The following is a 17,664-nucleotide window of genomic DNA, read 5'->3' on the forward strand; positions in this document are numbered from 1 at the left end:
GGAGTGCAGTGGAGGATGGCCCAAGTGCTTGGGCCCTGCACCCCATGTGAGACCAGGAGAAGCACCTGGCTCCTGCCATTGGATCAGCGCGGTGCGCCGGCCACAGCGCGCTGCCAGAACAGCCATTGGAGGGTGAACCAATGGCAAAGGAAGACCTTTCTCTCATTTCTCTCTCTCTCACTGTCCACTCTGTCTCACTGTCCAAAAAAAAAAAAACAAAAATAAGATGACCCAAGTGCTTGGACCTCTGCACCCAGCTGGGAGAGCTGGAAGAAACTCCTGGCTTCATAATGGACTCAGCTCTGGTCATTGCAGCCATTTCAGGAGTGAAACAGCAGATCTAAGACCCTTTTCTCTGGCTCTCCTTCTGTCTGTAATTCCAACTCTCAAGTAATAAACTCTTAAAAAAATAGGTTCACAAAAAAAGGCTACTTAGTTATGTTGTTTCAATAAAAGGAACATTCCATGTCTTTTGTCAGCTATAATTTGTTTAAAATTCAATGAATGTTAATATTATTGCTGATAATAATGATGAACCTAGGAAACACAGTTATGTGAAAGAAAAATAGAAAATGCCATATATTCTGTAATTTCAGTTCCATGAACCTATAGATGAAAGGATTAGGAGAATTAGAGTGGCTCATTTGTCTGGTGCCTGAGGAGTGATGATTGGCAGATCACATACAGGTGAGGAGTCACACAATAAGCCAGGAAGCCCAGAGAACTCACACATGCCCCACCCTTATCCTATCTCCCAGCCCCCAAAGAACAAAACTTTTAGTGCAGGGTTTGAGAAATGTTCCTCTGTTATATAGGAGAGATACAAAACTAGAAGAGAATGAAACATTTTTCCACTGTGATTCAGGTTGTTTTAGAAATCAAAGGTACATATTGGAACTGGTGTCCCTCATCTCTACAGCACAGTGTACATTTCCCCTGCACGTCACCCCACTGTTTGTAAGCAAACACTATGTCCCAGGACCTCTTCCTCGCCTAAATGAGACAATGCAACTCATTACTGAACACCAATAAACAACACCAACAGCTTTCACAAGAATTATCTTGTTCTCGGTTCTATTAGTCAGAGCCTCCGATGACATTTAATATATGCAGATGTATTTTTATAAATGCAGAGAAGATGCCACAAATGATGTTATAAACAGCCAGAAAGAAAATTCCCTATCCCTGGGTAGAGTGTGCCACTCTGTAATCTGCACCATACTTTACACTGTATGCCAATTCTTCACTGATTTGCACATCTGAGCAGGCATGTTTCCAAACAGTTCAGAGAAACAGAGAAGAACCAGCAAAAGAACTTGAATCAACAAGTGACTAAAAGAGAACGTGTATTGCCAGGGATGGTTGAGGTGTAAAATGTGCATTGCACACAAAATTAGCATATAAATATGTAAAATACATTAGTAATATTTATAACAATAGCTATTTAAAATGTTTAGTGTATAAGAAATTTAATAATATCAATAATGTTAATTTTATTTGGTTTATTTTTTTGTGTTCACTAGAAAATTTAGTATTAGATATGTGACCCATATTGCTATCTGGTATTTAACATTTTTTTAAAATGTATTTAATGAATATAAATTTCCAAAGTACAGCTTATGGATTACAATGGCTTTTCCCCCCCATAACTTCGCTCCCACCTGCAACCCTCCCCTCTCCCGCTCCCTCTCCCCTTCCATTCACATCAAGATTGTATTAATGGTTTAAGAAGTCAGGCTGGAGCTACAGCTTGCTAGGCTAATCCTCCACCTGCTGCGTCAGCACTCCAGGTTCTTGGCCTGGTTGGGGCACCGGATTCTGTTCCAGTTTCTCCTCATCCAGTGCAGCTTTCTGCTGTGGCCCGGGCAGGCAGTGGAGGATGGCCCAGGTGCTTGGACCCTGCACCTGTGTGGGAGGCCAGGAGGAAGCACCTGGCTCCTGGCTTCAGATTGGCACAGTGCACCAGCTGTGGCGGTCATTTGGCGAGGGGGGGTGAACCAACAGAAGGAAGACCTTTCTCTCTGTCTCTCTCTCTCTCTCTGTCTAACTCTGTCAAAAAAAAAAAAAACTCTATTACCAAGTCCTATGATTATTATAGGTATACCTCCAAAATTATTTTATTTGTCTTATTGTCGCCATTACTGACAAATGTCCTTAGGAAAAAGCTTGGTTTTCCTGTCTGAATTCTTCCCAGACACCTAAAATTGTAGAAAAGATGAAGAAAGTGTCCATAGAATTGGATGATGATTGGTGAAGACAAGTGGTAGAATGTAGTACCCATGAATTTTTAAAATCTTCAAATTGTAGCTAACCCTGTTTCTTTCTTTCTTTCTTTCTTTCTTTCTTTCTTTCTTTCTTTCTTTCTTTCTTTCTTTCTTTCTTTCTTTCTTTCTTTCTTTTTTCTTTCTTTCTTTCTTTCTTTCTTTCTTTCTTTCTTTCTTTCTTTCTTTCTTTCTTTCTATAGACTGAGAGAGAGAGAGAGCTCCCATAGGGGTGTTTCCTGCCAGGTATTTGATACGGGAGTGAAGGAAGACCTGAAAAACCAAACATGAGACAGTGAAACAACCCAGAAAGTAACATCTGAAAGAGCCGTGACCACCCTAATTATGGGTGAAGGAGGTTTGTGATATAAACTACAACAGGACCAGAGTTCTGCAAGGAGGGTGGCATTGGGAAGAGGTGGTTCCTCTAAGGCAGAGGAGAGGCACAGAGACTTCTGCCATCCTCCTGCCCTCTAACGTCCTGCCAGTGTCAGCTTGTGCAAAAGCCTGGCACTCTCAGCCCTCAGTGTAAAATAAAGTTATAAGGTTCTAAGGCATTATCATGGACATCTGAGCACAGTGTAGGGCTTGGATTTGTACACAACAATCGATGTGCTGGTAATCTGTAGTCGAGACTCAACTGCACAGATTTGGGATGTGAGAACAAGCGCCAGTGTACACACATTTTCTGGACATACAAATGCAGTTGCTACAGTGAAGTGTCAAGCTGCAGAACCACAAATTATTACAGGAAGCCATGACACTACAATACGATTATGGGATCCGGTGGCTGGGAAGATGAGAGTGCCATTAACAAATCATAAAGGATCAGTGACAGCTGGAGTGTTACATCCCAGACATTACACATTTGCTCTGGTTCACCACAGAACATCAAACAGTGGAAATTCCCTGATGGATGTTTCATTCAAATTGTGTCTGGACATAAAGCTATTATTAACACATTGACTGCAAATTCTGATGGAGTACTTGTATGTGGAGCTGACAAGGGCACTATGCACCTTTGGGACTGGAGAACTGGCTCCAATTTTCAGAGTCCACGCAGGGGTGCAGCCTGGGTCATTGGACAGTGAATCTGGAATATTCGTTTGTGCTTTTGATCAATCTGAAAGTTAATGACTAACAGCTTCAGCTGATAAAACCATTCACATGCACAGAGAGGATGACACAGTGAGAGAAGAAATTCATCAAGGGGCTGGCGCTGGGGGAAGCAGGTAAAACTGCCACCTACAGTGCCAGTATCCCATATGAGTGCTAGTTCGAGTCCCGACTGCTCCACTTCTGATGCAACTCTCTGCTATGACTTGGGAAAGCAGTGAAGATTGCCCAAGTGCTTGGACCCCTGTGCCCTGTGTGGGGGATCTGGAAGAAGTTCCTGGCTCCTAGCTTGGGAGCTCTGGCCGTGGCGGCCAATTAGGAAGTGAACCAGTTGATGGAAATCTCTTTCTCTCTGCCTCTCCACTCTCTGTGTAACTCTGACTTTCAAATAAATAATAAAATGAATCTCTTTTAAAAAAGAAGAAGAACAACCTATCTGGTCAGCTGGAAACCAGAAATTATCAAGAGAAAGAGTTTGTAAAGTGATGCTGTCTCCATGGTGGTTCTTTTTTGTTTGTGTGTGTGTATTTATTTATTCTGAGCTTGGCATTGATGAGGAAATCCTGTCATCTTGTGTTCTGGCTGGGAGTATAAAGCAGAAACTCACTTTTGGTATGATTGCTGCTTTGTATTTTCAACAAACTGCCCCCCCACACACAATCACACTTCTCATGGTGTTTTTATTTCTAAAACAAAGAGATTATGGTCTTGGGGAAAGCTAAAACTAGTTTCATCTTCTAACACTTTGAGAGATTCACCCAGAAATAGTGTAGATTTTGGACATTTGAGACAGGATTGACCATCACAGTTAGTTGAATTAGTAGTGACTTGAGTTAGTAGATTACATAATATTAAGCCTACAGAGTTTCCACCTGCCAATTCACTACCCAAAATAGCTAGGATTGGGCAAGGACAAAGCTAGGATCCAGAAATGTATTTCTGGTCTTCCATGTAGGTGGGAGAAACCAAGTACTTGAGCCATCATCTGTTGTTGCCCACAGTGCCCGTTGTTACCATGCAGCTAGAATATGCAGAGGAGCAGGACATGTCCCCAAGTGCTCCAAAAAGAGATGTGGCCATTCCAAGTGGATCTGAAACCACTGAGCCAAACATGAATGTTCTTGATGTTAGAATAACTTTGTTAATACTAACTCTCTCTCTCTCTCTTTTTTTTTTTTTTTGTGGGGGGTTAGGGGTCAGGTAGAGTTGTAGACAGTGAGAGAGAGAGACAGAGACAAAGTATTTCCTTCCATTGGTTCACTCCCCCAGTGGTCGCTAGGGTTGACAATGCACTGATCTGAAGCCAGGAGCCAGGTGCTTCCTCCTGGTCTCCCATGCGGATGCAGGACCCAAGCACTTGGGCCATCCTCCACTGCCCTTCTGGGACACAGCAGAGAGCTTGACTGGAAGACAAGCAAGGAGCAACGGGGACAGAACCAGCACTGGTGGTGGAGGAGTAACCAAGTGAGCCACAACGACGGCCCCAATACTGAACTCTTATTTGTTCTTTAGTCCACTCTTTGACTACATTTGCTTTGTCTGATATGTCCTAAACAGTGCTCTGGGTAATAGCAATACAGCACCAGGAAAGATTTTCCATTTGGAAAATTTGGAATTTGTACTGCGCAGTTATCATTAACTACCAGTTGGTTGAATTTATGTTGGATGTTATTGGTGATGTTGGATGTTATGCTTAGAGTGTGTGATCTCTGCAGTCGTGAAGGGCTTCCTGAAAAAAACTGAGCTGAAATGAAATGAATGACCAGGACTTGATGAAGTGATTGGTTGTCAGGCATTTGCATCTACCCCAAAAGGCCAGATTTGAAGAAAAACCTTTGCAAACTTCATTTTCTTTAGTAAAGTGAGAGAAGAGACTTCACTCCACTACCCAAGACATAGTCAACTATGGGAATGAAAGGCTGTTTGCATGATGACGTGCCTTGGTGGCATTCAGCTAAATGGGAAACAAGATGCCACAGCCACTTATTTCATCATTTTATTAGCACATGATGCTTAGAATATACAACCCCACAAATGTCAAAGTAGAAAAGGATTTTTCAGGTGTTGGAGTTAGGAGGTATGCCCACGGGGAGTATACACTAATAGACATTGGATTTCTTTACAGGATGATGAAAAAGAAATTAATGGCAAGGATTCCATAGACCTTCTCTGCTGTCCTGATGCTTCCTTTCCTGGCTGGGGTGGAGTCTAAAGTCTCATGGCTCTGCCTCCCACTGGTCTGAGCCACAGGATTTCCATTCCCCTCCCCAGCCTGGGAGGAGTGTCCAGAGGGAAGAGCTGTGCAGCAGGGAAGTCCCAGCTGAGTGCTTGCCAGGAGCAGGTTTCCAATTGGCCCAGGGGAGGTCCCAGCACAAGTGCACTTGACCAGTGTGTTCTGGGTCCTCCAGGTGGCCAATTCAAAGGAGCCTCATCAGGGACAGCACTGCCAACACCTATATGGGGATAATGTGCCACACTCCCCCAAGTGGGAACTGAATCTGAACCTGTAGTCTGTGTGAGTACAAATCAGGTACTTACCCACGGTCCTGGACATATTCACCACTTTTGTTTTGAAATCAGTGTATTTTGAATGAGTTTTCTTTAAGATATGCTTGGTTATTTGAAAGGCAGAGTTACAGAGAGAGAGATGGGGGTGGGGGGACCTACAAACTTTCTAGATTAAAAATTTCCTAGGTCATCCATAGGAAAAGAACATAGGGATGTATATTTCCATCTATTTTGGAAGAGTTAGAAACCAGATATTACTTGTGACTCTTCCCTAAAATGCTGCATTCCTGTAGCTCATCAGATGAGAAACACATCCTGAAAGGAATGCGTCTTCCTTTAGTTATTAAATCACACTTAAGTGGGAAGATCAGGTTAAAGAATTGTTCTCTCTGGTCATTTCTACTGTCCTTTTTTTCTTATCACAGTGTTGAGCAGAGAGACTCTGAGTTGGGTTCCCTGCCTTTCTGTCTTGTGCTCTGGGTGACAGGTCAGGCAGTGCCACACAGAGACTCATCTTTCCTTCCTTTGCTGGGACAGCTCTGGAGGCTGGATCTGGAGTGTGCTGGGCAGGAGAAATCTCCATTTTGGGATGAGGGCCAAGGCTGTTCTGGCCAAGTTCTTACACCACAATGTAAACATACACCAATGAATAAAGCCAACCATTGTAGACATGACAAAATATAAATAAAGATAACCTTGTCAAAAGGATTTATAAGTTTCCTAAGACACGGATTAAAATCCTTGATGGCTGACATCCTCTTTTCTACCTGTTTCTCAGAGAGAAAAAAAGAAAGACACAATCCAAAAACATTACACAGAAAGCATTGGGGAACCCATTAGTTATGAAATCAATAACTCTCAATGATGCTGTAGAACAAGGCACAGCTGTTCTTGTCATTTTGAATAAATTAAATGTATCCAATACAAAGTACTAAATCCATCCATGAAGAAAACACTGAATCAATAGAGACAGAGCATAAAAGATTCTGATCCTGGGTTCTGCCTTAACCCTGAAGTCGACGCCACCAGGGGTGGAGCCAAGGTCTGAGGGCTCCCACAGACCCTGGGACCTGGTAGCTATACAGACTCCAGCCAGGGACTCCTGCAGCTCCAGGTGCTGGTTAGAGACTGTGGGGAGCAACTCGGACTAGACTGTTACTGGAATTAAGACTTATTCTATGCATCTTCTCTCCCACAATATGGCGCTGAGAAGGGAGTAACAACTTCTACGCAGTGCCTCTCGCCAACTTGAGTGATGACCTGCAGGAGCTGATCCTGCTCCTGATTGGAGGAGAGCAGCGTACTCGGTGTGTGGGTAGCAGAGTTGGGATTGGTGGAAGAGGACTATAAAGGAGGAGAGAGACAACATGCACCAGGAACATCTATCTGAAGGAACACCTGAGCAGCCCCCAAGAGAGCCGGCCGGCGGTGTGCCGCTCCCCTACGGAAGTGGGGAAAGTGGCAGGGGGAACCGCCCTTCCACAGAGGTGGAAGGGTTGGTAGCCCAACCCGGGAAGAACCAGCAGCAAACCCGGGGAGGGCCGAGCACACAAAAGAACAGTGCAGGGTCCTGTGTCGTTCCTCCACGAAGAGGGGGAGCGACATAATGGTGCCGTGACTCGGATATGAAGCCTAGGCAGGGTTTAGTGTTGTTCCTCCATGAAGAGGGGGAGCTACAGATACCAAAGAGGTATGTAAATGAGACTCCTAGGCTGCTCCAGGCTCTGAGATAAGACTGGCAGCAGCTCCCCTTCTGGGTTTAGGGATCTGGAGATGAAGCAGCCTCCTTCAAAGAAAGCTGCTGTCCCCCGTGAAAAAACCCTGTGTTTACAAACTCAGCGGCAGCGGTGGTTCCAAGCTTCCAGGGAAATGCCAAGGCAAGTTTGCTGGCAACAAATAGGACACCAGGCTCCCAGGGGCCTTGGAGATAGCCATGGCATGCGAGCCTCCCAATGTGCCTGATCTGAGATAGTGAAACATCATGGCTTCTCCTAGGCGCACCCTGTGCCAGCAGCACAAGAAGTTAGAAAGGAGAACTTAGAAAATGGTCATGGACCTGGTGGTTCAGTGAGCTGCACTCAAGCCCCCATAACTTCCTTTGTCCAAAGTCATCTGGTGGTTCCAATGGGGCCTGGGTGTCCCCTCAGGGGATGGCTGGGACCAACTTCAGAGTGGATGCAGGATCTGTCCCATCTTCCAGAGCGCAGCAAGGCTCAGCAGGCAGACAAGACCACACCTGCAGGACGCTGATGGGGAGGTTCTGGATTCCTCTGGGGCTGTGATCCTGGTGCTCTCTTACCCAGCTCCAGTGCAGACTGAGCCTTAATGGCTCTGCTGGCTCCTGTCCTTTGTGCCCCAGCCATTGCTCAAGGAGCTAGGAGGCCTCCCTTCCCCTGTGCTGCCTGGGAGGAGTGCACAGTGGAAGGAGTCTTTGTAGCCAGGGTGACCCATAGGCAGTCTCTCCAGAAGCAGGCTGCCAAACTGCCCTGGTACACTCTGGGAAGCAGTCCACGTGGCCAGTGTGTTCCTGGATCTCCAGGTATGCAGACCCGGGGTAGCAGGGTCTTGCATCCAGTGACTGGGGTGCTACAGGGCAAGAGCCCGGAAATGCACACCAGCTTCAGCCTCTCGGCTATAATCAAGTAAGGAAAACTAAATTAATGATCAACTGGGAAGTTGCTATTAACAATAGGGGCTGTATGTGCACGCCTCATGAGACAAGAAAGTCCCATAAATAAAATAACAGTAAGATAATACCGTGTAGAAAGCTAATATCATTCTGCAAAATGTGGAAAAAATGAAATGCCTTTAATCTGGAAGGAGTGTATATTGAAAAAACAACCATTTTGGCAAACTCTAAAAATTCACTATGGTTGGGAGATGTGAGGCCGCTGGTTAATCCGTGGCTTTCAACACCAGCATCCAATATCCTGAAGTAACAGCATTCCCTGACTTGGAACCTGTTATTGACTGTTGATGTCTGAGGACACAGGTTAACTACCTATCCAGGTTTAACTTGTTGCTTGCTCTGATGGCAACCCAGCACAGTGCTGGGTGGGGACCTGTCTGCACCAATTGTCACCCGACTTCCTGCTATATACACTTGGGAGGGCAGCAAAAGAACTCCCAAGTACTTGGCTGCAGGCCTTGCCTTTGCAACACAGTTAAATCCGGCATCGTGTATCAATTTGTGAATATAAAAATATACTTCAGCTTTCTATTAATTTAGGCTTTTATACATAATATCCTTTTTATGGGTGTATTCAGAGAATATCTATCTGGATTTCAAAAATTAACAAATATCACCTCTCAAATAGTTATTCATTTCAATCAAGAGAACGTTTGTGTAATTTGAGATTGATCCAATTGCTGTTAACTAAATCACCTGGAAAGGAGTACACCCAAGGAATGATGGGAAATAGTGCCCCTCCCCCTAGTCCTCTCTGCTACAGTAACCCCATCAGGGCCGGGCTTGCTCCTCTTGTATAAAGGCCTCGCCCAGTCAAGGCTTATTTTGTTCTGAGGCTTGGTGTTGACTGGGCTGTGGAGACCTTCTGATCCTTCAGAGCCCAGGGAATTCAGAACCACCTACCTGACCCAGGACCCATTCCTAGACGTTGCAGAGGACCCATTCCTTTTGCCAGGTGACTACTGGGTCCGAAGAACCGAATTCATGTTTTTTACCTTAAAACTTGAAAATTAGAGGAATTTTCATCTTAGAATTTAACTATCCGCAGTCTTAGATCACTCCCAGGCCCAGGGAAATGTACCTAAGAAATAGGTACAAAGTTTCATCTCTATCATACTTTTGCACTTTAAATTCATAGAATTTATTCTGTTATTTTTCTGATGCCATATGCAGAAAACTGCTGAATTTCTGGTGAGGAAGCCCTTGGGAAATCTTGTCGTGGAATGTGAAAGTTGATCTCTCTACAAAAATTTTAGATTTTAGCTTGTGTGTTTATCATGGAATAGCATGTTGGAATATATTTTTAATATTTTGTAGAAATTACATTTATGTTATAAAATTTTAATATACACATTTAAAGGCATACGGTGTTGGGGCTAGTGCTGTGGCACAGCAAGTTAACACCCTGGCCTGAAGCACCAGCATCCCATATGGGCGCCAGTTCGAGTCCCGGCTGCTCCACTTCCAATCCAGCTCTCTGTTATGACTTGGGAAAGCAGTGGAAGATGGCCTAAGTCCTTGGGCCTCCTGGCTTTGGATAGGTACAGCTCCGACCATTGCAGTCAATTGGGGAGTGAACCATTGGATGAAGACCTTTCTCTCTCTCTCTCTCTCTCTCTGCGCCTCTCTCTGTCTTTCTCTGTACCTCTGACTTTCAAATAAATGAATTAATCTTTAAAAAAATAAAAAATGAAAACCTATGATGAGGGGGCCAGCAGCCCATGTAGACAACGTTTCGAGTCCCGGCTGCTCCACTTCCAATCCAGCTCTCTACTATCTCTGGGAAAAGCAGTGGAAGATGCTTAGGCCCCTGTCTCCACATGGGAGAACCAGAAGAAGCTCCTGGCTCCTGGCTTCAGATCAGCCGAGCAGTGGTCATTGCAGTTATTTGGGGAGTGAACCAGCAGATGGAAGACCATTCTCTCAGTCTCTCCCTCTCTCTGTCTGTAACTCTACCTCTCAAATAAGCAATAAATGAAATCTTAAAAAAAAATAAACTGATATTCCACACTCTACCATCCCTCCTGCCCACTCTCCAACTCTTCTTTCTCCTCCATCTACTGTTCTGACTCTTAATTTTTACAAACATCTGTTTTCAGTTTACTTAATGATCATGAGGGCAACCCTAAACTAGGTAAAGAGTTCAAGAATTGAGCATTTTTGTTTTGACAGGCAGAGTTACTGAAGAGAGAGAGAGAGAGAGAGAGGGAAAGGCCGTCCTTCCATTGGTTCACTCCCCAAATTGCTATTACAGCTGGTCTGCTGCACCGATCTGAAGCCAGGAGCCAGGTACTTCCTCCTGGTCTCCCATGCAGGTGCAGGGACCAAGCACTTAGGCCATCCTCCACTGCACTCCCAGGCCATAGCAGAGAGCTGTCCTGGAAGAGGGGCAACTGGGACAGAATCCGGTGCCCCGACCGGGACTAGAACCTGGTGTTCCGGCGCCACTAGGCGGAGGATTACCCTGTTGAGCTGTGGCGCCGGCCTTGAATTCCCACTTTTTAAAAGTGTTTTCATTCCGTGGAAATGGTAGAGAGACATTTGGAGAGAGAGCATTCATCCACAGATTCACACCCCAAATACATATTCCCAAAGAGCCATGGCTGGGGCAGGCCAACTGGAGGACCCAGGAGCTGTGTGCTGGTCTCATGTGGCTGACAGGGATCAAAGCACTTCAACCATCATTGGATGCCTGCCAGAGTGCTGCATTAGCAGGAAGCTGGATTGGAAGTGGAGAAGCTGGGTCTGAACCAGGAGGTTGTATGGTATGCAGGAGTCCCAGGTGACATCCCTACCTCTGCACCAAATGCCCTGTCCTTTATCACCTCTTCAAGGTTCCATTTTACAACAATGCTGCTTGGTGGGATTAGGACACAACATGAGTTTTGATGGAAACAACCCAGAATCAGAATACAGCACTACCTACCCATCTTGACTCAGTTTAGTCATCTAAACTTGGCTGTATTCAAATTTAAAATCTGGTGGGGTGCTTTTCCTTGCAATCCTCATGACACATCTATCTATTCATTACCAGTGTTCTCTCTGTCTCTCTTGTTTGAAAGATGTATTTATATATATAGAAGACAGGTCTCCCACATGAGCTTAGGGGCCTGACCACTTGGGCCATCCTTCACTGCTATCCCTAGCACCATAACAGGGAGCTGGATTGGAAGTGAAGCAGCTGGAAATCAAGTCTGCCTTTATGGGATGCGGGTACTGCAGAGAGCCTCCCCACTTGTTCTCTCTTCTACTTTGAAAAGCACAAGCTCAACAGGCCAGTGTGGGTATCAAGTTGATGTGCAAGTCAACAATTTTAGTACAGACCCCTACCTCACCTTTCTAGTTTCACTTTTGTTCTAACTTGTATTGATAAATTGATCATTTTTCACTTCTTTGAAGGAGAGACACAAAGTGATCTCCCACCTCTTAATACATTCCACAAATGCCCACAAAGAGCTGTATCAGAGCCAGGATAAACCAGAAGGTGGAAACTCAATCCAAATAGTGCATATGGGTGAGCAGATACCATTCACTACTTCCCTCCCTGTGGGCACATTAGCAAGAAGGTGGAATTGAGCACAGTGTTGGGACTCAAACTCAGGCACTCCCATTTGAGACCTGATTGTCCAAAATGTCACCTTAGCTACTGTACTGAATGTCTGCCCCCTGATGGACTTAAGTTCCATAGGTGAACAGGAAAACAACAGGAGAATATGCTCATAGAGGAAGTTTCCCTAAACAGGACATAAAACAGTAACCAAGAAGGTAAAAATCATTGCCTCTATGAAAACTAGTGACTTCTGCATTTTGAAAGATACTCTTTCACAGGACAGAAATGCAATTCAAGACATGAAGACATTACCAAATATATATGAAACGATATCATACTTACATGCCTACTAAATGTTAGTCATTGAGTAACTACAGAATGTCAGCCTGCTATAAAATTAGGTAAGATTTTAGAGCAGACATTCACAAAGACAGAATATACGTGCATAGAGAGAGAGAGCTGTGTGTATATGCAATCAAATATAGAAATGTTCTCATCTTAACTAATCATTAAATTAATACAAATTAAAACCTCAAATTGAATCCCTAAGTCTCATCAAAATAAACAAAATAAAGTGAGATAATACTGTGTATTGTCAGCAAATTTTATCGTGTTAAGCAAAATTTGAAGTGAATTAGTACTGTGTGGTCAACAATAAATGAACAGTATTCAAGTATGGACAATTTTAGATTTAAAGAAATCTTTAGGGCAGCCTCTTTATAATTTTTTCTTATTTGACAGAGTATTAGACTGTGAGAGAGGGACAGAGAGAAAGGTCTTCCTTCCGTTGGTTCACTCCCCAGATGGCCACTACAGCCGGGGCTGCGCCAATCCGAAGCCAGGAGCCAGGTTCTTCCTCCTGGTCTCCCATGTGGCTGCAGGCCCCAAGCACTTGGGCCATCCTCCACTGCCTTCCCAAGCCAAAGCAGAGAGTGGGACTGGAAGGGAGCAACTGGGACTAGAACCCAGCGCCCAAATGGGATTCTTGCACCGAACACAGAAGATTAGCCAAGGGAGCCACTGTGCCGACCCAAGGGGGCAGCCTCTTTAAAGACATTCCTGGGAGCATGTGCATTGTGGCACAGTAGGTTAAGAGGCAACTTGAAGCACTAGCATCCAACATAGGGTTGCTTTGGACTCCAGCTCCCCACCCCCAGCCAGAGACTGCATCTGAGCTGACCAAATTCCTATCTGGGAAATACAAGCAGCTCCCAGAGCACATGAAGCAGAAATACTTCCAGGATTTCCAGAGGGAGAAGCAGGAATATGAGGAAAAACTGGCTCGGTTCAGGAAAGATCACCCTGATCTGGTCCAGGACTCCAAGAAATCGGATTTTTTCAAAAAGGGCCAAGCCCAGGCCCCCAGGAAGTCTCAGGGAAATGGGAAACATGTGAGGTCTCCTCCAGAGAGGTATGGCTTGTTCAGGAAGCTGGTCTTCCTTGGAGAGCCCAAGAAGCCCCCTATGAACGCATACCACAAATTCCACCAAGATTTGTGGTGCAGTCCGGAGCTGCGAAGCCTGCACCCAAGGGAGCACATGGTGGGGGTCAGCAGGCGCTGGCAGCGTGTTCCACAAACCCAGAGGGAGTTGAAATCCTATCAAAGGGGACACACCGAGAGGAGTTTAGACCAGAACAGAGGATCCTGATCTGAAAGCAGCTGTGCACTGGAGAGCTGAAATGACAGGTCAATCTGCACTTCCAGAGGTGAGACCACTGATAGCACACACTGTATAGAATTTAGAGGATAGGCTTTCGTGTTCACTTTCTTTTACAAAAATACATTAACGATCAGTTTACAGATGTTTTCTCAAAGCTTTCATGTGGCTTTCCTACATATTTTAAATGATATCAGAATTGAAAGTATCTAGCATTAGCACATTCTTATCTATTGATTTGTGTGATTAATTATTTGACTTTTTATTCCACGTCTTTATGCGTTACTAGATTTTAAGTTGTCAAAGATTTCTGTTTTCAATTTTTACACAAGTCACAAGTCAGAGAGAGAGAGAGGGTTCTTCCATCTGCTGGTTCACTCCCAAGTGGCCACAATGGCCTGTCCTGGGTCCTTCTGAAGCCAAGAGTCAGGATCTTCCTCCAAGTCTTCCAAGTGGGTATAGGAGCCTAAGGACTTCACTCATCTTCTACTACTTTCTCAGGACATAGCAGGGAGCTGGATCAAGAGTGGAGTAGCTGGGACTAAAATGACACCTATATGCACTTGCCGGTACTGCAGGTGGCAGCTTTACCTGCTATGCCATAGCAACATCCCACCATACTATCTATATAAGGGATTGAGCAACAGTGAATTTTGGTATCTGCCCAGGTCTTGTGGAACCAATTTCCTGTGGTCACTGAGAAATGAATAGTAGCTTTTACACAAATAAAAATAATGCTAAATATGTTGAAATAACTTGGAAACCTTTATTTAAGAGTCTGCTTTCTATCCATTTAAAAACTTTGATTTCTAGACTACTTGTAAAAAATGTTCAAAACAGCCAACCAGCAGAAAAGTGCTTCCAAGATAGGGCATGTGTCGCTTTGGGAAAATGAGGATGAATCATTCATGCCTCCATTACCTGCATCTGTGGATATTCTAGAATAGGAAGGAACCACAATGTTCATTATCATTTTGGGGGCTTGATTTAAAGAACAATTGGGCAGAAGCCAGCACTGTGGCATAGCTTGTAAAGCCGCCGCCTGCAGTGTTGACATCCCATAATTGTACTGGATCTAGTCCTGGCTGCTCCACTTCTGATCCAGCTCTCTATTGTGGTCAGGGAAAGCAGTAGAAGAATGTCCAAGTCCTTGGGCCCCTGCACCCACGTGGGAGACCCGGAAGAAGCTCCTGGCTCCTGGCTTCGATTGGCGTAGCTCCAGGTGTTGCAACCAACTGGGGAGTGAAGCAGTGGATGGAAGACCTCTCTCTCTCTCTCTCTCTCTCTCTCTCTCTCTCTCTCCTCCCTCACACTCTCTCTTTCTCTCGCTGCCTTTCATTCTCTCTCTAACTCTGGCCTTCAGATAAATAAATCTTAAAAAAAAAAAAAGGCAAAAGGGCATTTGCTGCCCATTGCTAGTAATTGACTGTTCACATTTCCAGAATGTGACCATCTCTCTGATGACATGAACTGACTCTGAGGAAATCACATTTTCTCAAACTGGAAATGATTTCTGTATTTTATTACTTGATTAAAAGGCTTGGGTTAAAGTTGAAAGAGAAACTCACATGCTTATTTTAGTACTCAAGCAGTCAACTTAACACAGATTAAATCAAACAATCTTAGATTAAACCTAATCTTTTATTTGATTTCTTCAGAAAAGTACCTCTGTGAGTTGGAAGGCAGGGAATATAGACTGTAGAATGGAGCCCCACTCTTTTTGTAGGCATTAAAGGCAAGGAGTCCTGGAGGAAATGAGAAGCAGAGAAAAGCAGAGAAGAGAGACAGAGACAGAGAGAGAGACAGAGAGAGAGAGAGAGAAAGGAGGAGGAGTAAGAGAGATTCAGAAATAAATACTGATACTGTGTTGCTTCTAAGCCAATGAGCTAATGAAAATAAACCTTGGAATCATCTCATCTTTTACCATAATCTTAAAATTCTCCAAATAAATTTGTTACATACTTTTTTAATACTTAGTTGGAAGGTTTTTTTTATTTATTTATTTGAAAGAAATGCTTTTAGAAAGAGGTAGAGACAGAGAGAGAGATAGAGGTCTTTGTTTCTCTGGTTCACTCTCCAAAAAGTCCCAAGGGCCAGAGCTTACCCAATCAGACGCCAGAAGCCAGGATCTTTTTCTGGGACTCCTTGTGTGGGGGCAATGGCCCAAAGACATGGGTCATCCTAGGAACTCAGCCCAGGAAGGCATGTGAACCAAAACAATCTGACAGTCTTCTCATTTCCTTGCTAGGAACAAAGGCGGCTTATGATCCCCCAGCCCAACCGCATGATGTTTCTGAATTTTGCCATGGCCTTCACCAGCTGGGTTCAATTGGTCAAGGTTTTCTAATTCTTCAAAGACTGGAGTTCCAGGCACACCACTAGACCTGTGAGAACCCAGAGCCACCTTCTCCAGCTCCTCAGAGCCTCACAAAATGCCTTCTGGCCTGGAGCTCGCCCTGTGTCCTGTTGAAGCTCCCTGGATTTTCAGCACTGTTGCCCCTCCAACAGAGCGCAACAGCTGCTCAGTGCAAGAGAGTCCCTGACCCTAACCCTCTGAGTCCATCCACTTGCAGCACGGGACACACACTACTTGGTAGACTGGTTCTATGACCGCCCCACTGCAGCTTGCCCACCTGCTCCTGGGCAGTCCCTCTCTGGGAGTTCCTGGCCTCGCAGGCTCCTCCCACTGTGGGCTTCTGCCAGGCAGCACAGTGTAAAGGAAGCCTCCTGGCTCTTTCACAGCTGCAGGGGCCCCCTCAGAACTGGGGCAGGTGGACCCATCAGGGTTTAGGCGCCATGCGAGCCAGTAAGAGAGCACCTGGATCTCAGCCACAAAGGTCTTGGGAATCCTCGCCATCAGCCTTCCGCAGGTCTGGTTCTGGGCTCCCTGTTGAGCCTGGGCATGTTTGGGGACAGTGGGACAGATGGTGCCTCTGCTCTGCCACTCATCCCCCTCCCTCCTGAGCCCACTTCTTAGGGGACACACAGGACACTTTGGCACCGCCAGAAGACTTTGGACAGAAGGAAGATTTCCGAGTCCTTGAGTGCAGCTCCCAAGACCTTGACCGATCTCAAGTCCTCCCTTCTAATTCAAGAGAATCCAGATGATGTGGATCCCAGCAGGAAGAGCAGCCAGGACTAGAACCTGTGTCTATATGGGATGGCATCTCTGAGGGGGAGGCCCAGCCCACAATACCACAGCTCTGTCCCTTGTATTCCTAAAGCACTATCTTGCTCAAGGGAATGCACAAGTGTTAACAATTTCAAGGCCTTGTTTTCAAATGCTAATCAATTCTGTGAGCATCATCCTTCTTTAGTGTAGACAAATAGGTAGATAATAGATAGATGATTGGTAGTCTTTTTCCACAATGTTCATAGTTTCTTTTGAAATGATGAAATTAAAATGATAAAGTTTTATTATTTCATTTTACTACTGTATGATCCATGTGTTATTGGATGTAAAACATAACTGTGTTTAGTTTCAAATTTACTTCAGAGAAAAAGGAACTGTTGACTCTTAAGAATTTTCAGTGTTTTGGGCTAACTTGTAGTCATTGGTTGAACAATGACATCCATCTTTCATGGGAAAATCTAAGCTAGAATCCACAATGGTGTTTAAAGAGAGTAATGTCACAGTGAACAAAATTTTTCACTTTTGAATTTCACTTTTCTTTGAACTTTTTACTGACTACTACATTCATAATCCTTTTGCAAATAAGGTAAGACTGTTTGAAAATTACATTCCTGGGGCCGGTGCTATGGTATAGCAGGTAAAGCTGCTGCCTGCATTGCTGGCAGTCCATATGGACACCGGTTTCAGTCCTGACTGTTCCCCTTCCCATCCAGCTCTCTGCTATGTCCTGGGAAAGCAGTAGAAGATGG

The sequence above is a fragment of the Oryctolagus cuniculus genome, chromosome 1, assembly GCF_051225735.1.
Source record: "Oryctolagus cuniculus isolate XC-2025 breed Fujian yellow rabbit chromosome 1, ASM5122573v1, whole genome shotgun sequence".
Taxonomy (NCBI): Eukaryota; Metazoa; Chordata; class Mammalia; order Lagomorpha; family Leporidae; genus Oryctolagus; species Oryctolagus cuniculus.